The 27,744-nt window shown below is 39.9% G+C and overlaps 1 protein-coding gene across 4 annotated transcripts in view; it reads left to right on the plus strand.

Annotated features, from left to right (window-relative positions):
* Positions 1–27,744, plus strand: part of SERTAD2 (SERTA domain containing 2) — a 103,069-nt gene that overhangs the window by 69,930 nt on the left and 5,395 nt on the right. The window contains exon 1 of one of the 4 annotated variants that reach the window (XM_006909548.3): positions 14,827–15,113. The exons of the other annotated variants lie outside the window; for them this stretch is intronic. The gene's annotated coding sequence lies outside the window, so the exon portion shown is untranslated. Of the gene's footprint in view, positions 1–14,826; positions 15,114–27,744 lie in introns of those variants that run through there. 4 annotated transcript variants of the gene reach the window in all.

A 27,744-nucleotide genomic window follows, 5' to 3' on the forward strand; every position in this document is an offset into this window, starting at 1 on the left:
AAGGGGGATTTGTGTGTTTTGTTTGCTGCCACATTCTCAACTTCTAGAACCTAAGACACAGAAGGCATTCAATAAATATTTGTTAAATAAATATATTTTTTATGCACAGCTCTGATTAGCTCTGTGGAATAAAGTTCTAGAAATGAAATGACCACATTACAGGATATGGATATTTAAAAATATTTTTAATACGCATGACCAAACCCTGCCTTCTCAAGTTTGAATCCATTTGCAGTTTGACCCTTGAACAAAGTGTTAAGGGGTGCTACCCTCCCACCCCCGCGGTCAAAAATCTGCATATAACTTTTGACTTCCCCAAAACTTAACTACTAATAGCCTACTGGGTTTTTTTCCCCCTCTTTAATTCCTCCCCCTGCCACTTCCACCCCTGACCTATGGAGGTTGCCTTTTCCTCTTAGGAGGGGGATCTCTGAAGGCAGGGCATCCCATCCCACATGCTCGGGTGTGCGCCCGGGGCTGGGGCACCCTGGGTATGGTCCGTGGCTCCACCTGGGTTGTGAACCCAGGACCTTCTGCGTCTAAAGCAGACGTGCTAACCACTACACTATGATGCTACCCCCCAATAGCCTACTGTTGACTGAAAACCTTACTGATAATATAAACAAACAGTTGATTAAAACATATTTTCTAGGTTATATATACACATACACACACATATATATGTATTATATACAGTAGTCTAACAAAGTAAGAGAAAAAATGAAATATTACTAAGAAAATCATATGAGGAAGAGAAAATTTATTTACACTACTGGACATATTTATTTAACAAAAATCTGAGTATAAGTGGACCAACGCAGTTCAAACCTGTGTCGTGTTGTTCAAGGGTCACCTATACTCTCTTCATCAGTGGCCATGACACAACCCAATCCACTGTGTTACCAGCTTCAACATATCTGTAGTTAGCTTAATATGTGGCAGTTACGTTTCTTTTTAATTTGTATTGCTATGATTAGATGAATTTGTATTTGTATTTTCAAGCATTTCTTCCTTTGATGATAATCGGCTTATGCCTTTTGCCCATTTTTCTAATTTAGTTTCAGTGTTTTCTAAGTTTGTATTGTTTTTTTCCTAATTGATTAATTAGACCTCTTTAGGTTGAAAGATTACTAAATCTTTGTTATCTGTGTTACAGATTTTTTTACTAGTTTGTCGTTTTTCTTTTAATTTTGCTTGTGGTGTTTCTTAATATATAGTTTTTTAGTGTAATGTGTTTTAACTTTATGGTTTTTTGCTTTATGTTTGGAAAGGTCTTGTCTACCTCTAAGATCATTTATTCATCTGTCATTTCTAGTTTTTACATTTTTTAAAAAATGTAGTTTATTCTTTAATCTCTAGTGTTTTATCATATTGTATGAGGCAAGACTCAAACATCCATTTCCCCCTTAAATAATAAACTATTGCAAATACCTTTCTTTCACATTATCAAGATGCCATATTAAGAATATACTAAATTTTTATACTAAGGTCTGTTTCAAGTGTTTCAGTGCAGATACATTTATGTTTTTCTTTTACCAGAACCCAGGTATTTAATGATTATAACTTTTTAATATCTTCTTTTAAAATTTATTTTACTTTTTTCTTTGTCGGTTATTCTAAATAGGTTTTAAGATTATTTTGTCAGGAGTAGGTGTGGAGTTAACATCATAAAGTAAAAATCAGATCATGTCACTCCCCCATGAAAAATTGTTTAGTGCCTCCTTACTGCCTTCAGAATATAAAAGCCAGACCCTTTAATGTGGGATACAAGGCCTTCCTAGACCTGCCAAGCCAAACTCTCTAGTCTTATGTAGTGCTATTCCCTGCCTGTGATTTACACTTCAGATCTGCACCCATGTCCAATGCTATTTCTCACCTCCCCATCTCTGCTGCTCTTTCTGCTTTTAATGACCTTGACCAACTTCCATTTACCATAAGATCCATTACTACTTCCCTGCCTACTTTCACACTGACCAGGCTCTGTATGTGTCCAGTGTCACCTAGCACATGTCCCTAAATCGCCATGTAACCCCACTGCATCCCAGTGATGAATTAGTCTTCCATGTGAACTTGGTGGGAGCATCTCTTGTTCATTTTGTTTTTCTAGTACCTAGAGTGCTACCTGTCACACAGTAGGCGATATAGATGGATTAGAGGAGAATATCCACGACTGGAAGTAGGGAGATGGATTGTTGTAATAAAGTGAAGATGATTAGAGTCTTGACTAGGACAGTGATGGGAAAAATGGAGAGTTGGGGGCATATTTGAAAGACATTTAAGAGAGGAAATTGACAGGACTTAATGTCTCATTAAATATGAGGGAAGGGGAGAAGGATGATACTTTGTATCTTATATTTCCAGCTTAGACACCGGGGTACCTTATTGGTGCCACAACTGTATTTAAGCATTCAGGAGGAGGGGAAATTTTAAGGAAGTTACGATTACAACAATTTCAGATGTGCTGTGAGTGGGAGATGCCTTTATGATTAGAGTGGAGATGTCTAATAAGCAATGGGATAGAAATATATACTTTTATTGATCAAACCAGGAGCTCTTTTGAGATTGAAACAGGGTAGTATTAATAATTATGCCAGGACAAACATAAACTAGGAATGACTCTGACAAACTGGGATATATGGTCTCCCTCCATATAAAGGTCAGATACGAAGCTTAAAGAGAAAGATCTAGAATGTGGTTAATGATTTATGAATCATTAGCATATAGATGCCCTGAGAGTGGGTGAGGTTGCCTAGAGAGAGTTTATAGGATGAGCAGAAGAGAAGAGGGAGCAAAAACAAAGCCACAGGAGCACAGACATTTAGATAGTGATTATCAACTGGCACTTGTGTCTCCAAATTTTCCTGAAGATTCTGATATCCTAACCAACCCTCCCCATCCTCCACTCACCTCTGTAACCCTCTCTGGTAACATTGCAACTGGAGGTGATTTTTTAAAGTCAAGATCTATAGGTTTATAGGGTGGGTAGAGGAATAAAAGCCAGCAACAAACAAACAAACAAAACAAAACAAAGTGGCCAGATAGGTAAGAACCAGTAGACTATATAGTTCAACCAAAGTTACTGAAAGAAATGGTCGGGGGTGGTCAGTGATGTCAATCAAATGCTGAAGAGAGGCTGAGTAATATGAGGAACTGAGAAGTGTCTACTGGCTTTGGCATTTAGGGGACACTGGCGTTCTTCCCTGGGGGTGGTCAATGTAGTTGTTCTGCAGAAGCCAGAGGAAGTAGGAGGGACTGAAGCTGTGAAAGGTAAAAACAGGAGTAGCCTCCAGCATTCTTGCAGTGTTGAAGCCTGGGAGGATTGTTTCTTGTTTTAAAAGTGAAGACAGAGTTGAGTCTGTAATGTATTGACAGAAGGAAGGAGCCAGTAGACAGGACTAGGCTGAGTATATAGGAGAGGAAAGAAATACCAGGCTGCAGTCATGTTGAGACTGTTTTCCCAGCCCCCTTTTCTTGTCAGTGATACCTGTGCTGTACTGTCGTTGAATGACATCAGTCTGTTCCAGTAGGAGTCACTTTGATTTTGAAAACCATCATTCAGATGCCTTTCTATTTGGATAACTTGGGGTCTAGATCCCCCCTCCTCTTTTTCACTACAGATTCAAGATGGGAGCCTTCGAGTAGAATATAAATTTATCTTCTGGTTGCATTGATTTGCCGAAATGTCACTGGTAAGGTATTGATAACCCATCAATCTAGATTTGTGGGTTGATATGATATATCTTTGTGGATAGATTTAGAAACATATACTGCAAATGAACATATTCCTTTAGAACATATGTGAATGTGTTTACATGGTATTATATGTATTAGAAGAGAAAGTGAGTTTTAAACTGAGAATTGATTTGTTTTCCCTTGAGAAACTCTATTAAGGAAAAAAATATTAAAAAGAAAAAAATGTTAAGTTTTGGAATAGAAACTTCTGTTTTATGATTTGCTACTTCATAGTAAGAAGTTAGTGGTAAGGTTAACTATTTCTGAGAGAGAGAAGGCAAGGACACCAGCAAAAGGAAAAGAGGTTTAATTGCTCTGCAAAGGCCCAAACATGCTCTGAAAAGTAAAGATTTCAGGCTTAATGTGCAGGGAACAAAAGGCCGTTGTGAACTGTGTACAAGAGTTGGTGAGAGTTTGTATTCTGCCCCTTTTTTCTGTGGGAGTTATTTCCTGTTGTTGACTAGCGTTCTTTATTTAGAACCACCTAGCTAGAATGCCTGCTAGCGCAGAAAAGTGTGTATTTAAAACATAGGCTTTCTTCAAGACAATCTCTGAAAAAAAGTCACACTACCCATGCATTGAGACAACATCACTTTCCCAGAGGTCAAGAGAGGGAAGATCAATATGGGCTTTATTCCTATGATCCCTACATCAAGAGACACGAAATAAGGAAGAATCAAAATGCATTTGGTATAGCAGTCAGGGGTCACCTGAACACCAAGTGAAAGATATTTCATGGGGAAAGTGTGTTTCTGTTCTTTTTTTTTTTTTTTTTTTAATCAACAAGATTTCACTTTTTAGTGCTAAATGTGATATTTGGCATTTTAAGGAAGTAACAAGAAGCCTTCCATATTTTGTGAGGAAGCTTTTATCCTTTCTAGCAAGATAGAAGTTAGCCTGGCAGGTGAGAAATATGCCCCAGACATAGACTTTAAACCAATTATTTTCTAAAACTTGCCTTATCAGCTGGGCTTTCTAGCATTATCATTGAATTTTATAGTCTCCTGTTGAGAAGGGAGAGAGACAGAGAGAAGACAGTATATCAAAATGAGTGAAAAAAATAAGTTATTACTGAAATAATGAGAAATGCATGAAATACAAATATTATCCAATGCTTTATTAACATATATTAGAAATTGTAGGAAAAAACCTTATGAAGTTCTATATAATGGGAACTATAGGAAGAAAGAAAAAACATTTTTTTAACCTGATGAAATCTAAAACAATAAATTCAAATTATTTATTACAACGTTTATTTTTTTTTTTTAAAGAAATTAAACACTGTATGTAAAATAGATACCACCTGTGTGATTCTCCCTGATTCCAGTACCCCTCTCCATTTACCAGAGGGAACCACTTTCCTGAAGTTTTTTATCTCTGATATTTTTATTCTATAATTTCATGCATATGTATTTGTAAACAAGATATAGCATGTTTTGCATGTTTTAAAATATTTTATATAATGATATTATACAGTACATATTTTACAGCTTGCTTTATTTTACTCAACATTATGTTTTTGAGATTTAACCATATATGTACTATATGATACTTTTAGTACTTCTCGCCCTCTGTAGTTTTCAAGTGTATCAGCTTATTCTCATCTTGATGAACATTAAGGTTGTTTCTAGTTTTTAGCTATTACAAGCAAAGCTGCCACAAACATCATTCTATGACTCCATGGGGGATAAAAACAGAAGTTTCTCTAGATTCTAGACTTAACCCTTCTCATCCAGAATTCCCTCAGAGAATTAAACCTCAATATCCTAAAGCTTCCATTGTATATAATGAATTAATTTCTGTCCCGTAAGTCTAGAATGGTTCAAGTGTTGGGCTGGAGCTAGAGACCCATGCTTGTTTGCTCCTCATTGAGATTGTGTGAACCTCTTTCTAATTCTTGAGTTCAGTTGAGAGGCTTAAAATCAGTCAGCCTTGGTGGGGGTATTTACACCACAGAAATTAACAAATGCTACAGATAAGTGCTCCTTTCCCCATCCCTCAGCTGGTTGTTAATCATTTACTAGCACACCACCGGTTTTTAACTTTATACCATCCTTGGGAGGATTGAGGAAATAGTCACTAGAATCATTTTCTGTAGGGCTTATTTTCTTATGGAACCCCGATGAGAAAGGCTGCGTGTATGTGGGCAGGGTGTATGCATCTTCAGCTTTACAAGATGATGCCAGATTACCTCCAAAGTGGCCACTCTAGCAGCTGTGAATGATCTCTTTATAATTTGTAGTTCTTTTTTTTTTATTATGGATAAGATTGAGTATCTTTTCACATGTTAGACATTTGAGTTTCCTCTTTTACCCATTTTTCTGTTGGGTTTATATGGCTTATAAAAAATCAATTCAGAGTTCTTTATTAATTCCGAATACTACTAATCTTGTTGATTATATGAATCACGTATACCATTCGACAGTCTTTAGCTTGCCTTTATCTTTTTTATATTATTTTTGTTTAGTAGATGTTTATTTTTAATGTAATCAGAGTTATTGGCCTTTTTCTACATGGTTTGTGTATTGGGTGTCTTCCTCTTAATAGTCAAAGTCTCAGCAGGTATCAGAATTCCATTAAATGATTCAACTAAAGGGACTTTAATAAAGGGACTTTTTACAGAGATGTGACAAAAGTTGAGGCATGGAAGACCAATAATTGTAGGAAGCTGTTACTTTCCTTAGGCCTAATGGGGAAAGGGGAGAAAGGTGTTTCTAGAATCTTTGAGAGTGGGTGCCCTGGAGAAGGGGCCACCTGCAGGAGCTGTGGTTGTAGAGGGATGGATACTGCCATAACAAGTCCCAAACAGGAAGGAGCATGGAACAACACCCCAGCCTTCTCTCCTCTGACCCACTGATCTCTTTCTGGTGTCTTCCTTTTGCTGAATCCAGTTAGAAGCTACTTGGCAAAGGAGGGCTCAACATTTCAAGGCACAGGGTAAAGGAGAGGCAAGTAGAGAATGAATCTTAGGAGACAAACAAGAATCACACATTTCTTATCCTGAGGCCATAAACATTTTAATATCAGTCCACCTAAAATGCATTTTTTGGAAAAACTATTAGGTACCTAATTTTTTTTTCATACAGGTAACTAGGTGACCTTTGGCCATTTATTGAAAGGTGTATTCTTTCTCACTGATCTGTAATCTCACCTCTGTCATATTTTACGCTTCCATATACGCGTGGGTCTATTTCTGTACTCTCAATTCTGTTCTATGGCACTATTTATTTATCCCTATGCCAACGCCATTCTGTTTCAATTACAAGAGCTTTATAATAAGCCTTGATATCTGAAAGGACACATCCTCTATCTTGTTCTTTAAACTTACTACAGCTATCTTTTGCCCTTTGCTATACCAGATGAATTTTTAGATTTGCTTTACCAGGTTCCATGGGGAAAAAATGAGATTTAAGTTGGAATTGCATTTCATTTATTGATGAGTTTAGGGGCAGGGGGATTGGTTTTGATATAGTATTAAGTATTCTTCTTGTCCATAATTGATATGGGTCCCCATTAATTCTGATCTTTTCATCTTATGAACTTTGAGAAAGGTTTGAATTTTCTCACTTTTCATTTTTGGCTGTAACATGAAAATAGTAATTCTGGAGTCTTTCTCTTTATAGCCGTTAATTTTTATTACTAAAACTAAAAGCCTGATATCTAACAGTTCTAAAGTGGTAACAAATCAAAGTGGGTTGACAATAAATACCTGCTTTATTAAAATTTTTTTCTACCTTTTTGTAATTTGGGCTTTAATTTCTTAAAGGAAGGTAAAAGGCAATATAAATGGTGTTGAAATTATCAATATTATTCCCACAAAAGCTATTTATTCACAGCCCCAGGACGGACTATGCTGTGCTGTGTAATGAGGCCAAACGAATCGCAGTAGTCAGTCAGGAAAGCTGGCTCTTTTTAAGTGAGATTTTTTTATTTGATGTGACTTTTTTACATGTATGTTTTCTTTGAAAAGAATCATCTTTAAGGATGATTAAATACATTCACTGTTTGAGCAAACAGAAGATCATAAAGTGTATATTTATTTGTAACAGAACAGAATGGCAGTGGGCGTCTATGCTATAGATGATATTCTTGCGGTATTTGCTGCCCTCCACTCTCCTTTCTAAATTTGGTGTTACAGATTCAACTTCTGTTTTTAAAAAGGGAAGTTACATATAGCTCATTCACACTATTATTTTCTCCTTAAAAGCCAGTTTCTCTGATAATTGCCCATTTAAGGAGTTTCATATAACTCAAACAAGACTTCGCTAAGTCATCAGTTTTGAAAGAAATATCACTTAGCAAGATTAAATCTTTTGTTCAATATTTAAACATGTTTAGAAAAACAATTGACGATACACAAGTGCATATCTAATTGACGTTGGTGTTTATCTAAGATGCTTGCTTTAGTTTTTCCCTCCTTGACTTAATCTGTGTATTTCTGAAATTTCAAATATAAAATTACTTTATTTAAAAAAAAATATATTTTTCAATATTAAACAAGGGATTAGTATTATTGGTCAGTTGGATTATTTTGGAAAAGTCTTGTTTATTCCAGCAACAGGTTTTTAAAAAGCAGTTCTACACAGGTGACTAAAAGAAAAGATAAAGCCTACACCATCTTACTTAAGTGTCACCCTCTCCTTCAGAAAACCAGTGAAAATTCAAAGTGACAAAGAGCTGATTCATTTTTAATTGTATACTATGTTGACATGTAAACTGTGTTCTCTGTCCACATATTTATTTTCTAATGATCCCTCATAGCCTGAAGTTTGATGCATTTTCTGGGCATTCATACACATTAATAGCTTTAAATTTTTTTAATTTCTCAAAGTCAAATTTTTATAGCTAGGACTTCAAAAAAATTTGGTTGAAATATATAATTTGCATTCCTTAAATCACCATTCTTCTCTTAACTGACCTTTTTACTCATAGGTAATTTAAAGGTACACAATCCTAGATAGTTTCTATAATAGACGTGAGAATACACAGAGCAGAAAATAGAATTTAGTCTAGCCAGCATATACATTTGTTTGGTTTTGAAACATAAAAGGTAGTTGGCATTAGAATAATACTTTAAAAAAATTATTTTTTCTGACATCATTTTGCAAAGTTTTCCTGGAAATTAATACTGGTCGATGATATTCAGAACATTTTTGATTATTGGCATATTTTTATATTCCATGACCAAGAGGGCATGAAGGTGACAAAGGTAATAAATGGTCATTTGAACTGTTCAAGTAATCACTTGAAAAGTTGGACAGGCAAATCTTTTTTTTTTTCACCTGTAATTATCAAATGCTGTTCTGTATTTAAATGTAATTTAACTGAAACTTTCATTTCTTTAAGTAAGAAGAGAAAATCTTCATAATGAAGTTTGGGATAGTGGAATTATGGTGATAATTTATTTATCTGCAAGGTTGTTCCCCCAATAGTGAGGCTGTATGGATTAACTCTTAACAGTAAGTACTTTGCCAAGTGCCCATTAGTTCTTTTAACTATGTTAAACCCAAAAGGCATGTTTTAGAAATGCTGAAAAGCAGTTATAAGTATAATATTATATCACTCACAGTGACCTCTCTCTTTAGGAAAGTTCCCAAATACTGTATAGTTATTCATATGTATACACACACATGCAGAGCTTAGTGAAAAGGTAATGAGAGGAAAATTTTTTCAGGAAAGATTAACCCTTTGAGTTTTGGAAGCTGTTATAAACTTTTTAACATTCCTTCATTTATTCATTCAGTGAATAGTTACCAAATGCTACTGTGTTCAGGTACTGTTCTAGAGGCTAGAGATAGAGTGGTGACAAGAATGACAGTTTTATGAACCATATTGGAGATGAGTGAGGTGCTAGAAGGTGTGAGGAGTTCTATTTTTTTTTTTTTTTGCTGTGGTGGTCGTGGGTTATTAATTCTGTGGCTTAAAATGTGATGCTAACAAAGCCAAGGACAGGCAGGCTTAGAATTCGATGTGTAAGAAATAGGATTGTTGTTATTTCATGACTCTAGTGTAGGGTTTGAAGCAAAGGGGTATCCAGATTCTGGTACAGCACTACCATCCTGGTGGCCTCTGGATGTTGACTCTCTAATTCCTGTCTATAAATCATCCTCCCCTTCTTGAGGAATTCATACTCTTCTCAAGACATTCCGCTTGAGACTTTCCTGGACTCCACATAATATATCAATGAATGTTAAAAATCTTGCTGTTTGCAGACCTCCCTGGGAGTCAGCTTGATAAAGAGTGCAATTGGCAGGTCCTTCTCCAAGCCTCTGTTTACTCACTGTAACACATGGGAAGTAGTACCTGTCTTGCCAGTGTCACAGGGAAGGTGTTACGAAGAGCAAACAAGTGAATCCATATGAAAATGCCTTGTAAACCGTCCTGCTTCTATACAAATATTGGGGCCAGCGGTATTACAGATGTCACAGCTAGGTGACTTGAACCATAATGGGTAACAAACCCAAGAGAATATGGATAGGACTGCTCAAATCTGTCTTTAGGATATAAAAAATAATTCAATGAAAAATAATTCAAAGAACATATCCTATTGAAGGGAGCATATTATCATTATTTCTACTATCATTATTACTGCTCCTTTCTTTTAGGAATGCGTAAATGTGAGATTGGTTTTATATTCTTCCAATACGAGCAAATTATCTCATTTGAACCCTAAAACTCCTCTGTGAAGAAGGTAGTCCCCATCGTAGTCACTTTTCATAGACTCCTAGCTCCTCCTTTTGTGGGCTGTAGAAGCAGCCCCTGTGATGTCCAGGGTCTGATTCAGCCCCACTGCTGGCTGTAGCTGAGGTACTAGATCCAAAACCTCCTGACCAAAAGCATATGCTCTCTTCACTGTAACCAATGCTGACCTTTAATCTGTGACATAGCAGATTAAGAAACTAAAACGTCAACAACTAATCCTAGTTAAGTGATTTATTTGTACAGTATCTTTAAACTCCTACTCCAGGCCTCTTCATCTCACCAAGCTGGTTCCCAGGGACAAGGAAGACCTGGAGGCTGTGCGATTGCTCACACCATTGAAGTTTTCTGTGGAAACCAGGAGTGCTGAGTGTCTTGAGAAGAAAATGAACTCCTCAAGAAGGGAGGATGGTTTATAGACAGGAAATGCAAAGTCAACTTGCAGAGGCCACCAGCGAGGTAGTGCTGTGTGGGGAACTGGGGACAAGAAGAGTTGTTTCTGAGAAGCGATCAGCAGTCTTTGTGGAGTGGCACCTGGCAGGAAGGAAACACTGGAATTGTCACCAGGAAGGGGCTTGGCTTTCCAGCTGAGGAGAGGGTGAAAGCAAAAGCTAGAGTCTTTTAAGGAGGGCTGCTCCAAATTGGACCTCAAAGTTTATCTGAGGATTTTAACGGAAAATAGTGGCCAACGGAATTAGAAGGAAACTAATGCCCATATAAAAGCCATCTTCTCTATTAATGGTTAGAAGGGACTAATCAAAAATGCTAGAAAAAAGAAAATGGTTTTAAAAGCATTTTCTTCAAATATTATCATTAAGATTTTGTTCCAAATTAGAATTTAATTTTGTCAGATTTTTAAAAGAGATAAAGGTATATCTCTAACAGAAGAATGACCCTGTCTCAGAACATCAGAGGCGTCATTGCAAAGCAGTCCAGTAACAATAAAGGAAACTTTGCAAAAGCAGCCCTTCACTGAAGTTGAAGTTCTACTGTGTGAAGCATGGCTTCAGAAAGAAAGCAGGGGGAAAAAAACCTGACAAAAGCAAGTGGAAAAAGCGATAGAGAAGAGTTTGCAGAAGCAGATGATTTAACTTGCGGTATAGTGAAGTCTTAACTCGCTAGTGGCTGAAAAGTACTGAACTTGTCCGTGAGAGTACTTAGTTTTCCAAATCACTGTCTCCTGTATCAACTACTTGATAATCAGTTAGGTGATGTGACTTCCAGAATTTTATATTGAAGATTTATTCACAGTTTTTAGTTATCAGCGAATGGGAAGTACACATTTGAGTTTGGATCTCTATATTTTCCATGAAAAGGTTATTTAGCCCAGCCAGCTGTATGCAATGTGTTTTATAACTGAAATGTTTATATTTTTTTGCCATAAGACCAATATTTTCGAGGTGTATAGATGGATGATTATTACCAATATTCCGAGTGGAACCAGAAAGATAAAATATAATAAAGGGAAAGAAAATTAAAGTTTAAACACTATTTTAAAATCTTTGTTTCTCAGTTTATATAGTCAGCTTGTCCTTGTGTCATTTCTTTGGTGCATGCTAATTAAGTGCTAAAAGTGGCCTTCAGTTAGTGCAGCAGTCTAGTAGTTTGCAAGATGTGAAGGCACAGAAACTTTCAAGAGAAGCACTGAAGTGCAAACTAGTACCCAGAACTACAAAGCAGTGTTGAGAAGTGCCTCTCTGAAATTAAACTCATGAATATTTTAAAAAATTACCGGCACCATTCTATACTTAGAAGAGCAATATTTCTTTTTTCCCTAAACAGGTATGTTCCTCATAGTTAAATGTGGATGACTGGCCTAATTTCTTATATGTGAAAGTGAGAGGGAGAAACTCTAACTCTAAATCCTAAAGTAGGACTATTTTAATAGAGCTTTTAAATGTCCCAGAGAATGAGTGAAAATCACACTTACATGTTCACTAAACATTTCTTGCTCATTTGCTCATGTATATATATGAGCAAATATGAATATTAAATACCATTGAATATATATATATGTATATATATATATATACACATATATATATATATACATATATATATATATTTAATCATGCCATTGCATACTGAAGGGAGGTTGACTTCAAAAGTTCTGGGAGGGCCTTTCCTTATCCGGGTGGACTTGGATCCCTGGGGCCAGGCAAGATTCCTGTGTTACCCCTGTGGGGACTTGGGCATGAGGGTGGGGAGAGGGGGGCGGCGTTAACCACCTGGTGTTAGACCACATCAGCAGCTGTTGAAGCTGCCACTTCATGCTTGACTTCTTGGTGAAAGATGCCAGAATCTAAAAGTGGGGAGAGTGGGACTCGTGTATAACACATGCATTGATGGGATGTTACAACCTTCAAAAGTGTGGAAAGGTGAAAATCATTTCACCCCAAAACACAGGTTGCTTCCTAAGAACTCAGACCTTGACTAAGCAGGAACAGAATATGTGCTTTAGCAGAATCACGTGTACACTCTGGAGACACAAATATTGTCACTTCGCTTTTAATTCTTTTGTGAGAATCCATTTGCAGAGAAAAATATGTGTCACAAAAATTCTGCAGCTAACTTGCTAACTCCAATTCATGAATAACAGTTTAAATTCATTTTAAAGTTAACAGAGCCTCTGGCCTCCGCTACAAAGATATCACAGGAAGAAATTATTGCAGCTTCTGTTACAATGGCTTTTCCTTAAATTGAGCGGGGAAAGTATAAGTGAGTGGGTGGTTAGGAAACTGTTAGTAGTTAGTGTCTCTCTGAAAGGCAGAACTCTGGAAATGAAAAATATCTTGGCTTCCCGGCAAAATGTTTGAATGCTATGCCACCCAGACACAAACTGAGCAGGACCTGCAGACGGCCCTGAGCGCTACGTCCATATGTGTAATTTGGAACACTATTATAAGGAGACTTTCCAAAGATATCTACGAATAATTAGCTTTTGGCATTGGTTATTCTTAAAGAAAAATCCGTATAAGATTTTAATTATACTGAGGATCCAGTAAAAACATTTTTCATTCCCCTTAAAGATAAAACAAGAAACATTGTCTCTTCTACCAACATTTAGCACAGGTTTAATTTCAATAAAATCATCAATTTGATTGATAACAAATCATTACAGAACAGTTCGAATAGGTCTAAACTTGTCTTGATGTTAACGACTTATAATCACCTTTATGTTAGGTCTTAAAGCTTTATTATCCTTAAATGTAACTAGTATAGTGGACCATTAAATGCCGAAGTGATCTGAGATGACATTGATTGGAGTGGCAGCCAAATTTTTAAGGCGACTGAATTACTTTCTATAACGTCTTTACACTGAACGCTCATGTAATTTTTAAAATAAAATTTTGATTTTCCAGGGGAGCTGTCTTTCTTTTCCTAGTGCTTTTAAATTTTCACCATTTAGGCATACACGCAGCCTAGTATATCCCAACTAGTATAAATTTCCCTGCTAAATGTAAGTAGTTTAGAGTAGAAGCTTTCTTAAGGAGAGGGGAAAAGCTACCAACCTGAAACTTCTGGGCAGAGGGCGGACCCTCTGGCCTGGCTTCCCTAGCTGCGTGGGCTCTTTCAGGGCCGGCGGCCGGGTGCCGGGTCTACACCGCGGCGCAGCCTGCTACCAAGGGATGCAACTCGGTTACTTCTGTCCTGCTCGGAGAGTACTGCTGACTTGGTGACCCATTTCGAGTGCTGAGCCGTGGCCACCGCGCGCATGGGGCATTTTCTATCCCGGGCTCCAGCTGGATCCCCCATCTTGCCATTGGATGTCTTTGTGGGTCACTCGTGAGACCTGAGACGGGGGTATATGGAAGTGTCCCAGTTGCGGACGCTGCTGCCCGCGCCCTCCCGGGATTCCAGTCTCGGAAGCCCCGCGGGTAACGTGGACGCCGCGCCCCGGGGTCGTATTTTTGCCCCCACCACACCCCCGCGGGACCCTGCCCGCCCTGCTGACCGGCCCCAAGTTGCCGAATAGCTCAGATGCTTGTCATATTTGCGGTCGCGCGACTCAGGCTGTGCGCGCGCTGCACTCGCCGCCGCCTTTGTCACTAGCCGCTCCGTCATTTGCATGAGTATTTTCTAGAGGGGGATTATTGGTGGTCAGTAGTGGTTGCCTGGCCGAAGTGTCTGTCTCCTTTCCTCTCTCCATCCCTTTAAACCTTAAGAAAAAATTAAGGGCACGCCGGCGGGAGAGGGAACCGTGGGCCGCACTGCCACCGCCGTCTCGCGTGCTCCGCCTGCCCCTTCCTGCTCCTCTGGCTGCCGGGGCCCCGCTCCGCGTTTATCACGCCTCCCGGGACCGCCGGGGGAGGGGGCGGGGCCGGCGGGGGCGGGGCCTGCTGTGCCCGGGGCCCGGAGCTCGCGGGAGGCTCGGTGGCCGCACGTCACTCCTGCACGGCGAGTGCTGGAGCACGAGCTGCCGCTCGCTCGGTCAGGGCGCCCCCTCCGCTCGCCTCCAGCTTCCTCCTCCGCTGCCTGCCGCCGCCGCCTCCACCATTGTATAATGCTCGGAGCGCACAGGCAGAGGACGGCGGACTCTTAGCTTCGGTCTCGCCTCCTGCCCGCTCCCCGGCGCCACCCTCGGGCCCCCGGAGCGGGGGACTCCGCATGGAGCGGGAGTAGCTTGAGGAGTGGGCAGAAACCCCTCCTGATGCGTTAGTTCCCAGGTGGAGCTGCATGTGGTAAGTTCTCCCTGCACCGGGCAGGAGGGGATCCTCGGATGCGCTGGGCTCCGGATGGGCGGGGGGCGGCGTTGGGACTCGGCCAAGGGCCGGGAGAACCGGGAGGGCGGAGGAGGGCCCTGGGCGGCTGCGAGGGTCGCGGACGCCTCCGCGAGAGGGACCTGGGCTGGAGCAGGTACCCGGAGGAGTGCTCCTTCCCACTGCTTCCCGGCCCGGCGTCCTTGGACCACTGGGGCGAGGGCCGGGGACCCCCCCCCCACCCCCCAGCGTAAGAGGACAGATCTGCTGGGGGAAGGGCAAGGGACCGGCAGTCACGGACGGGGTCAGGAGGGGGTCGGGAGCTAACTGGAGCCTAGCCGTGGGGCCGAGGGAGCTCGGAGCTGTCGCTTTTACAGCTGGGATGTGTGTGCGTGTTGTGGCGGTTGTGTTGTTGTGAATGTGCGAGACTTTTTTTTTTAAAAGGCTCGGGTTGCTGCCGCGAAGGCTGCTTCACTTTTGAGTTCCGTGGCCGGGTTTGCATCCAACTTGCTGTAATGTGTTTCTATGAGTTTTTCTGTATTTGGGGCTTAAAAACATCCCTCTCTACTCTCTTTTCGCCGGTGCGCAAGTGAATTGATTTTGAATACATATGTATATTAAGCTTAATGTCTCATTGGTTTTTAAGTTAGAAATCTACGAGTCATCTTGGTGGAGACCGCCTATGACTGAAAGGGAGGGGGCTGAGGGGAGCCAGCTGTCTCAAACCCTGGACTTTGTACCATTAAGACAGAGGGTGCTGTCAGAGGGCCATTGCTTCGAGAGAAAATTACAAATTGTTCTTATTTTTTTCCTTGGTCATGAGCTGTCTTACTTTTAACAGAAGTAACGATAATAATAGATTGAGATGGGAGTAGAGTTTTGGGTTTAGTCTCAAGTTTCACGAAAAGATTAGGTATAGTTTGCCTTAGAATAACTTTTTTGCTTTAAAGCTGGTTTAGCTTCCGGATGTTTCAGGTGGTGGAAAGTAAGTTTTTACAGGCACTGAATGGGGAAGGGCAATCAGCAGGGTGAGACATCCAGCCTCAAACTATAGCTGTTTTTATTTGAATCGAATTGAGCAGCCTCAGTTAGTCTTAAGAAAGGTAGTACGTAAATGTTTTCAAGCTTTGTTCATGAAATATGCTTTTTGATTTCCCAATATATGTTAAGAAATATCCATAACGTGCGTAGAGAGCCTAGAAGTCGTAGTAGCCAATAGGGATCCCTGAGGCCTTAAATGTTCAAAGTAGCCTTTTATAATTAGGGACTTACCTCTGACAAGAGTGAAGTGGGCTCTTGGCTCCACTCAACCCCTGGAGGACAGTCCACCTGAGAAAGCTCGGGGTTGTTTTGCTGTTGGGGGTGGGGGATAGTTGCTCAGCTAACCAGAAGGCATGTCTCACCCCAAGAGCTCCTCCCACTCCTCCCCCTTTTTATAGCAGTCTATTCTGATTTGAGTGTGCTAGGGTGTGCAGGAGGATGAAAATACCCATTCTAAGATCCCGGCTCCTGGCAGGAGCGAGAATAGCTTGTTCATGGACCTCTGCTTTCCTCTTCATTTTATCAATTTCTTTGTGTGGGGAAAAAAAAGAAAAATGTTAGCAGGTTTTCCTTTAGCTTCATTGATTGACTTAGAGGTATTATATGTTCATGTAAAGTTGTTTATGTCATTCATCAAGTTTGGCACCCTTTAAAATAATTTTTACTTCTTTCCTCTCCTAATTAAAATGTGTATAACCATGTTGCTCTCAAATGAGAAATCCTTTGAAATGGATTTGACAGCTTTTTTGTTTGTTTTAAACATTCTGCTCTGTTCCTCTGTTCCTTGCTTTATTACCATAGGTAGGAGAGAGGACTCACATTTTATAACACCAACCAAGTGTAGACAAGAGGTGTCCTAGGGAACAGTTTTATTGTCAGGCGAGTGTCACAGCTTCTTAGGTAACAGCTGCTCGAGCTTGTTTCCCTTTAAGAACTAAGAGAAGAATATTAACTCAGATTTAGAAAATCTTTAGACTGCTGTTTGCTGAATCGTCTTCCTTGAAACCTGTTTTATTTAATTCAGAAACTAAAATATTAATTTTACTCAGTTGCCATGCTCTGATTATTAATAATGAGCATAATAAAATAGTATATGTTATGCTATTTTAAAACTCACTTAAATTTATATAGCAACTGATAGCTTTTGGCATTCAATTTTTTAAACAGCGCTCTAACGGCAGAATAAAAGTTACAGCACTACTTCAGAAACATGAGCGCACGTGCACACACACACAAAACAGATCAAAAAGGTATAAGGGGAGGTTGAGGATACATACATATATACATACAAATACTTAAATATTTTTTTCTATTAATAAAGTAGCAGATTACAAAATATCAGTATTAAATTATACTAAAAATTTACTCTCAGCCAAAACATTTTACACTTTAGTAGCTAACAAGAGTAAAAGCTACAATAGAAACATTCAGAGGTTTCTTTTTCTGTGATTTCTTGTTCAAGAACACTAGTAAAAGCATGAAGTTCTATCTTGTATTTCGTTTATATCAGAAAAAATCAAGGTGACTTTGTCAATATTATATAGGAATTAAAAATATGTATAGATAAATATGGTATTTAGGAATGTGAACTTTGATTCACTTGTAGAACTTTTTTAAACTGCTACAGCAAAGTTCTACTATTATAGCATATCCTATAGGAGATAGCTATAGTTACTTTAGTTTTTGGGCAAGGGCGAGGGAGAGAGAGGGTGTGTGGGTGGAGAGAGAAAGAAACTGACTTACTCCCTCTCTGATTACTGAGTCCAAAGATCAGGTGTATGCTAAAGACACCATAAGGCAAACTCCAGTTTTAAGTGAAAATGGTTTTGCAGTAAGGGGAAAAGCTACCTTTATAGGTCTTTCTTTTAATTTATACTGACCAGCAGAATGTGAAAATCTAAAAATGCTGTGGCCACTGCATATGCACGAATCATATATTTTCTACCCACTGTTAATCATTCCTTAAACAATTGACAGAAACTCACAAGCTCAGACTCCTGCTTAAGTGTGTGGATATTTAATTTAGTTTTAATATTCTTGAAGGAAACAGCTAGTAACCAAAGTTGGCAAGTCTTTTTAAAAAGAAGTGTTGTCTCCAATGGCCAGTACAATTGGTGTTAAAGGCAAACTTCTGCCCTCTGTGCAGATGCTGGAAAACCCTGTGAACAGAACTGTCCCCTGGAGCGCCCATCACTCATTGTGTAGAGCAGTGTCTTTCTCCATGAGCTCTGTGTGGCAGTTCATTCTTTGTATGAATCTGTGAATGGCATATGTCAGGCCAATAAGACAACATTCCTATTCTGGGTAATAAATAGACAACTTGTTTTGTTTGTTTGTTTGTTTCTTGAAGATCACGAGACCAAACATGCTTGGCTGTCAAAAAATTTTCTTTGAAATACAAATAAAAATTGAAAAATAAAAACATCACAATGTCTTTAAAAACAAATGATTTCTAATAGGACAAAACAGATGCTTATCATTTAAACAAGCACTGTATACCCACAATGCAAACTCCCTGTTGGAAATTCTGCTCTTTGTGGTCTGAGGGCTTCTAATGCTGGAAGGGCTCGTTTGTCTCCTCTCAAGATCTTCTGTCCCTCATCTGAACTTAATTGGAAATACCTGCCAGAAGTCACTGAAGCAAACACCACATTTGATTTATCTATTTTAGAAACCAAGTATCACATAAGCTGTATTCTGCACCCACTGCAGCTTTCAGTTTAGAGTGGAGTTGGCATCTGCTGCTCTCTTGTCTGGCCTCCTCTCACACTTGCACACTGTGTGTCCGGAGCTGGCCCTGCGTCTGAGCAGGGACGGCATAACGAGGGGTGAGTGTGCCTGGCTCGGCACCGCCCTGAGTGGAGTGAGCTATGCGGATGCGTGGGGTGGGGGCTGGAGGGAGGAGAGTGGAGCACAGATCTGGAGCCGACTGTGCAACTGCTACAGCAGGTCTGACTAGTTTTAGGTGCCCAAAGGCAGCTTTGTTTCTCTAGTAACTCCTGGTAGCAGCAGCAAACCTAAGTTCTTAGAATGAATTCATGTCTGTATTACTATCTTTTGGTCACTCTGCAAAAACCTGTAGCTTTGCAGAGTTACTATTTAATTCTAAGATTTTTTCCTGTAAAAACCTTCATAGGCAGTTAACTGAAAAGAAGATGCTAAAGCAAGCATTTCAGTTTTGAGGAGTTGCACATAGAACAGTGAAGAGAAAAGGTTTCTGGCTCTTACGGACATTTTATATACACAGACACGTGCACGCAAACTCACACTCATGTTTATAGTTGGCTGTGTGAACCCGTCGAACAAAAGTTAAAAAGTTCTACTTGAAAATGCCCTAATCAAAAAATTAAATATCGAAACGTCACTTTCTGCACATCAACCTTTAGCCCCTTGCTCTCCTCTCCTCTCTGGCTGCTTATCATTCCACAGCACGCTCTTGGGGCTTGGGGCAGGCCTGCTGGGGTACCCCACCCTGGTGTATAGAAGTGTTGCCTGAGTTAAACTCGGGGAATCTGAAAGTCCCAAGGTCATCTCTACACCAGAACAGGTTTGCATAAAATTCTAGCCACACTAACAAGATAACGAGGTGGCGACTGTTTTAAACTGATCCTCCCCGAGTGGTTATCCCATTTTATAATAACACATGATACAGATTTGCTTTTCAGATTTCTTTCCTTTTTTGAGGAGGGACCCTCCATGTACGTGTGTACTTCTGTGTCTTCCCTGCTGTCATAGAGAACTGAGCTGGCAGAGGAATTTGAGTGCCCTGGTCTGCAGCCGAAGAAAAAATTTTTGCGCTGCCTCTCTACCAATTATGAACCTGGTGATGGTCTTTTCTGAGCAGTTATTAAAACAGATTGATTTTTTAAAAATATTTTTACCTTCTCCAGAAATATAAAATAGATTTCACCTGGTAATGATTGTTGCAAAATGTGGATTCCTCAAGTAAGATAGGCAGGATGAACAGAATCTTAGTGGGTGGCTAGTGGGGTGGGTTGGAGGCAGACTCTCTTTAAAGATCTTTGAAGGTCATTGAAGTTGAAGTATTAAGAGGTGGCTTCCTTAGAAAATAAATATTTATTACATTTAGTGTGGTGCTCTGACTATTTTTATTGTATTTGACTAAATGACTTTTTGTAAAGTTCTATGTGTCATTAATTATCAATATATAGAAGTACTCTAGAAGAAATACATTTGATGTCAAAATAGCCCCAAAGTAAATAAAAACAAATGGCTACCACATTTGCAAAGTATCGTTCACTAAGCCCTCAAGTTCAGTTTGTATCCTCATTTCCTTTTTCTATTTTGTGAATTATTCAAGTATATGATATGAAGTTTAAATTGGCTTTGTAAAACCTGATCACTAACCTGCCTAATTCTTAGGAGTAACCAAAATAAACATTCTGAATATGTATGTCGCTTAATGGAACAAGTATTTACATAATAGAAGCGTTATTTCCTCCCCTTTACAAGTCTTTTAAGTATGTCTATTATCCCATACCTTAAATTTTTATATTTGTATGTCATATTATAGACATACATATAGTTTTCTTTTAAGGAATCCAGATTTAGAGCATATAATTCAATGTTTAGTTTCACTCAGTAAGTAAATAAAGAAATAACATTTCTCTGGTTTTTCTCTTTAGACTGAATGTGGAAGTTAAAAGATGAAATATATTCTGTGTTTGTGAGGAATATTTTATGTCTTCTTTTAAGTGATCTTTCACAGTAATAAAGCATTCCAAATTTGAAAGCAACGGTTAAAAACGAATCATATATAACCTTTTTAAGAAATACTTCCATAAAAAACACTTCTGATGTAACATACTTTTTATTTGTTATTCAGTGGCCAGTAGGTTCTGGCTAACAAAACCTAAAAGGAAACCTTTTGTTTTAACTAATATACAATTTTATTTTTTACAGATTTGCTCTAACAAATTACAGTTACCTGTTTCAATGTGCCTTTTTATATATCTGATGGCCCCCTTTTAAAAAAAAAAAGCTCACATACTTTTGGCAAAGCATTTGATTTCTACTTAAGCCATCCCTCCCCCCCCAGCATTGTTTATTAAAGGTCTCTATAGTGTGAGGGGAAAAACAAGGTATCTTTGGGGAAAAGATGCTACATAAGGGTTGAACCAGAATCTCATCCAAGCAATTATAAATGCTGGATAAAAAATATTTTCATTATGCACAGGTATGGGGGTGGGGTGAGGCTGGCTAGTCTTTATAGGTCCATAATCTTAAGGGAAAGAAATTCGAATCTAAGAGTTTCTTTCCTTAATGTTAATGGTGCTTTAGATTAAGCTAAAAATATGTTCCTGACATCAAATTAATATGAACTAGCATCATCATTTAACTGATTATAGTATATTATTTATAAAACAATATAATATGTTCATATATACCAAGTTTCAAATGGAAAGTCTGGTAACAGTAGCTCCTCTCTTATGAACATTATCACTGAACATACATCATAGAACCTGAATTTGTAATTTGAATAGAAAGAATTCCAGCAAGTTGTTAAACAGTAACTTGCTTCATTATCTCAGTTTAACTGTTGCATTTTATTATTAAATGGCTCCTCCCCAGTAGTCTTTATGAAGTTTCCCAAATAACTGACTGAAGCCATATCTGTTCAGCATGGAGGTAATTTCCGGTTATTAAGAAGCAAGTAAGGTTACTGAAGGCTCCTCTATACTAGAAAATTCTTAGTGCTTACCTTAAGATTCATTGTGTGGCTGGGAATCCACTTTAGGACCCCCGGTAGAAATTCTGAACTGTTGGCCCCTCCAAGTCCACATCTTATAACTTGAGTTTGTATGTTTGTTGTTACGTGTATGCCCTCACTTCAGAAATTCTCCAGGAATTTTAACCATGGTTTTTGAAACATTAGTGTTTCTCATCTACAAGCAACAAGCTTTTCTACACACAATATTTCCAGAATTTGAACCATAGCATAATATAATTTAGTTTGGTCTTGGCAAGGCTCTTGGCTTGGTTAGCAGTGTCCTGAGGAGACCGGAATTTGGAAACAGTGTTGGAAATGTGTATACTCTGAAAGATCGGTAGGTAGAAATTGCAGTGAATAATCAGACATCAGGAGTGCCTTGTTGCTCCGCTTCGCCCCCTTGTGGCTGGATGTGGAGTGCCGTCTTTCAGAGCTTAAAAGGAGTTCCGATTCCTACTGGGCATGCTTGTTTACATAAAGCATAAATAGTTTTCTTGTGTGTAAAATAACCTATCAAGTTAATATAATAGTTCTCGGTGAGAATGTAAATTATTTATTGTGCTTATTTGATTTTTTAAAATTTATGTATTGGTGCGTCGTATTTTTTAAAATTTTTATTATGGAAAATTCCAGATATACTCAAAAGCAAAGAAAAGTGTACAGTGCACCCTTTTGTACTCATCACCCAGTGTCGACAGTTATCAATATTTTGTCAACCTTGTTTCATATACACAGCCAGGTTTTTGCCTTGAGTATTTTAAAGCAAATTCCAGGCGTTATGTCATATTGAGTATGTTTTTATTAAACTTAAGTTCAGAAACCATATTATTCTGCCCAGTCTTTAAGTGTATGGTGCTTTCAGCCAAAATCCTTAGGTAAAGTTTTTAAAATTGTTAGCATTTCCACTGTCTTTGGAAGACGGTGACTGGTGTCCCTACCTTCGTAAAAAGTTTGGTTTAAAACCCAAAATTCCCAGTTGTTGGGAGAACCAATAAGACAAGATATTAGAAACATTTTATAGTACATTACAGTTACATTCTTAAAAGCCCATTTTTCTTTCCAGATGTTTATTAACCAAGCCATAATTTATTCCAAAGAAATATTTACTTGAAACAATATCTCCCAGAATTTGACTGTTTTGCTTACTAAATGAAGTTCGGTGTCAACGTTATTTTTTTTTTTTCTTTTTCTAAGAGAAAAGATTATGTTTAACAAACCAATAGTGTCAGAAACTGTCTTCAATATAATACAAGTATGTAAAAATTCGGAGAAAGCTAGAGTTTCTTAAAATGTGGACTTTAGAAGACTCCCCCAAACAGTGAAAGTTTTTGTTTTGTTTTTGTTCTGTTTTTGTTTTGAGTTTACTTAGAGGTCGACTTTTTGGCCGAATTTCAGTTTATCTCCAGGCTTCAAGATGCTGTCAAGAAAGCAAAAAGGATTGTTCCCGTTGGTCTCCTTCGAAAGTCATTGTCTGATGATTAATAAGCAGCCAGCGCAGTGCCCCGCGGCCCCGAGCCCCCTGCGCAGGGGGGAGGCCAGAGGAGGCGCCGCCGCCGCAAACAGTGGTGTCGGGTTACAGCTGCAGCATAGCGCCCGGGCGCGTCTAACTGGCTTCATCTAGTGACTGGCTTCATAATGACATTGCTGATTTGTTAGGGAAGGCTTTGTCTTACTTACCAATTAGCATGGATGTTGCTGCTGGGACCTCATCCTGAATGAGCTTTAGCTTTGGTGTTTTTTGTTTTTTGCTTGGTTTTTTTTTTGTTTTTTTTTTTTTAAAAATAAGCTTCCCGGATCCACGCAACTTTAGGAGTTCTTTTACTAACATCCCCTTGTCTTCTGGGAGTCCTTACCCTTGTCTGTAAATAAGCAGAGAGGCTTTCCCCCAATGGAATTTTTGTCCCTGTTTCTGCCATTCCCCTAGGCCAGAGGCAGTCACTTTGGGGTCTGAAGGCAGCCTTTGGGAGAGCTGGCTCCCCCGCCCCTTCTGTGGGAGGCTCACCAAATCGACACCCAGGCGCTTGGGGGGACGCACTGCTACTGCGCCCCTGCACAGCAAACCCTTGGAGGACTGGCCTGTTTCTTAGCTTTCTCTCTGATCCTCCCAGCACCACCCCCAACCACGTCATTTTAGGGGTGGCCTTCTTGTTCTCCTAGTGTGATTTGTTGTTACTTGGAGGAGGGAGGGTGTTAAAAGCATAGACATTATCAGATTTCTGAGTCCTGTTTGTTGTTTAAGGTGTAATATTTTAACAGTGTAGAAAGTTGTCTAAGCAAACGTGACTTCCCCCCATTGAAGTATGCTTTTCCTTCCTGCTTAGGAGTTGCTGTGTGACAGTGTAACAAGTAGAAGAATCATTTTTCAGAGCTCTGCTGGTGGCTGGTAGGAGGTGTCTTTTGTTAGAAACACAGGCTCTGCTTTTGGACCACCTCAAAAGCACGATCCAAAAATGCATCTTAAGGCAAGTGTATGGGGTGAAGAAATGAGAATGAGACTGTGTTTCAGAAGTTGTCACAAAACTATTTCTGGCCAGCCTCTGTCTTTTGGTCTTGGAAGTGTGTCACACATACAACAATTTTGCCAGGGGCACTCCTTTCTCCTACTACTGCCCCCAAAAGAAACTGAAAGAATGCGTGTGTTTCCACTTAAAGGGCTGTGGGTTGGGCAGCACAGGATGTCAGAGTGAGGAAATAGCCTCCGCTAGCCTCTTTGAAGACATTCGTCACACATCTTCTTTTAGCTTCTTTTTTCTTCAGATGAGGTAGATCCATGGCGACAAATCATTGTTCTGAATCGTTGGCATTTCTGGACTCTTCACCCAGTGATCACACCCATGGTCACATTGGACAGTGCAGTTGAAGAGACAGGGATGTGGCTTCTTAAAGCTCCCCTTGAGTTAGGAGCCTTTTTCTTGAGAGCTATTTACCAGTGTTTTAAAACATTTTTTATTAAAGTATAGCATAGAGATCCTAAGTGTACAGGCCAATGACTTAACCCAAAGTAAACCCCAGTGTCTTCGACACCCAGGTAAAGACGTAGAATGTGACCAGCTTCCCAGAAGCCTCGTGCTCTACTAGTAACCACCCTTCCTCGGCTGTAGACACTATGGCTTACTTCTGCCACGTTAAGTGACTTTTAAAACAACATGTCACCTCATTGTGAAGCTTGCTACACTCCTGAGAAGGGAAGACACTGGATTTTTAGTCGTCATTTACTAGTCCGAAAGAAAGTTGGGACAAGTTCTTGAGTATGTACACAGGTAGGAACCAGTTGGGCCTTGAGGAGTTTTGAAGTAATAACTTACAGGGTCCCTTTTGGGAACAAGCTATCAATTTCGACACCTTTTCAAAGACTTCATAGCATGAATTCTCTAGATACTGAGTAGGAGGAGATGGAGGGTTTTTCCTTCTGTCTGGGGTAATGACTGTTGTTTGCGATGAATTGAATTAAAGCATAGTACAATATTTACATCTTTTTTGGACCAGCACAGTCAGAAAGCCAGAAAGGCAGCCTTGGTGGCAGACTAAAGAGGCTCCCAGTTCAGGCCTCTCACAAGCCCCCCAGCAGTGATGCTTCCCACAGGAGCATCACAGCTCCGCCAGGGGACTGTCAGTCAGTGGCCACCAGGCTCTGGGCCTCTAGAAAGCGCTAGTGGCCACCGAGGGCTGTGGCGAGCCTGCAGGTTAGCGCAGTGGAGATGACAGACGTGGTAGTTTGCACAAGGAGATTTATTATTATTAATTTTAAAATTATAACATATTTTGGCAGTTCAAATAACATTAAAGGAGAGGGGTTTAAAGTTTTTTTTAAAGACACCTTAATTATTTAGTTGAAAAACATTGAAAGAGAACTTTTTTGGCTGCTTGTTTTTTTAATGTTAGCATTTTTTTTCCCTTATGCCTTAAAAATATAAAAGCTGTGAAATGTTACTTTTTTAACATAGTTACGATTTCATTTCCTTTCTGGACCTTGAGATAAGGACTCACTGCCATTCATTCACTCTTAAGATCACAGCAAGAAGAATTTAGGCCCTACTGAGCCTATGAGATCTAATGTCAGTCTGAGAAGCTGAGCTTTATCAAATTTAGTTGAAGACATCTTTATTCTGCGTAGTCTTTCTTTTAATGTCACTTGTCAGTTGCCATCACAAAGACGCTGTTCTTCCCACCACCACCACCCCCGCCCCCTTACTTGCTTAGACACAAATAGAGAAGAACTTCAGACTCAAGCTTAATTGAGTAAAGATATTCTCAGGCTTAAACGTGAAATGGCCACTTGGGAAAAAAAGGAAGTCATGGTTCTCAGAAGTGAGGTCCCTAGACCAGCATCACCTGGAAACTCAATCGGAAATGCAGCGTGTTGAGCCCCACACCAGACCTGCTGAATGAGCGTCTTGGGGCGGGGGGCAGCATTCTGTGTTAACATGCCCTCCAGGTGTGTGATGCTCACCCATATTCGAGAACTAAAGACAGAGGCATTCACAGGAGGTTTCTGAGCAGAACTCCCCTGCCCACCCTTTGTGCTCCAGGTCCTAGCGCTTTTCCTTAGCCAGGTCTGCCCTGTACAGCTGTCGCCTCTCCCCTTCCTCATACCCTCCCTCCCATACGCAGTTCCCACACAGGGTCCAAGACACATGCATCTCTTTGTTTACAGTTCTTCTCTGGCTGCCCTTCAGTGTGTTTTCTCATTCTTTCCATTTACCATTCACTTACTCAGTGACTGTTTAAGGAGCATCTTCAGTGTGTCAGAGGCTGCCCTGTCCTGAGGATACAGAGGTAAACAAAAAAGATAGTCTGTGCCCTCATGGGGCTTATCTGGGGTGGGAAACAGACATTGAGAGACAATCCCACCTTAAATATAAATCTCACATCCTAACTCCAGAAGTCTCTTGATCACCCAAGTCCGTAACAACCTCTCAGATTCCTCACTGTGGGAGACACTCAGAAGCTGCAAACCTCGAAATAGTCAGGGAATGCCATCTCCTGTTCCTCCAGTCCTTTCTCTTCTGAGGACTTTCCTAGTGACATTTGTTACTTTCGATCATCTGCCCGAGGGGGATTGTAGCTTTTGAGGGCAACTGGGTCCTTCCTAATGAAAGCCGCACAACTGAAAGCCAGGTTTGGTATATAATTTCATTCGGTATTAAACTCCATGGAAAACTCTGGAAGAGAAATTTTCATTTTTATTACTACCCATGGGTTTTGTTCCTTACCTTCAAAACTTGATTTGCTGTAGTTAATAGTTGCAAAAAGTTATGTTAAGAAAATCAGAATTCTGAGTTTGTTTCTAACAATTTAATGGGGAAGGGAGGATGTCTTATTGCGAACGTTATATTAAGAGCCAGTAAATACTGAATGCAAGAGTGCCTGTAGTTAGTTTTAGGCCCTTTTGGGTGGGCAGAAAAGGGAGGGAGCACCCACCTCCCTCCTCCAATTGGGGGTCTCTAATCAGCCCTGAATCTCAGGGTCTCTTTTGGGTCTTTGAAAGATGAGGTAGAAAACATGGGCTTTGGGCTTGAGTCTTCACAGGCTGAGGAAGGAGACAAAGTGGGGTGTCAAGCCTGCGGGTGGCCTGGAAACCGGGTTGTCGTTCACAGCCGTGGGGCCTTTCAGATGGGAACAGCAGAGCACCCCCTTCCCTGTGTTACCTGGAAGCCCGTAATGAGCTCCAGCTTCTGCTTCATCTTCTAGCCGCAGCCTAGTAAGGCCTTTTAAAAGGTCACGTGCCTCTCCAATAGCTTGCTTAAAGAGCTGTTGTTATTTCGTTAGAGTGCCTGAGGAAAGAGCCTTCTGAGGAGACTGCCACTCTGGCTTTGGCCAGCCTGAGCTCCAGGCCCAGAG

Source organism: Pteropus alecto, unplaced genomic scaffold (genome assembly GCF_000325575.1).
Source record: "Pteropus alecto unplaced genomic scaffold, ASM32557v1 scaffold131, whole genome shotgun sequence".
Taxonomy (NCBI): Eukaryota; Metazoa; Chordata; class Mammalia; order Chiroptera; family Pteropodidae; genus Pteropus; species Pteropus alecto.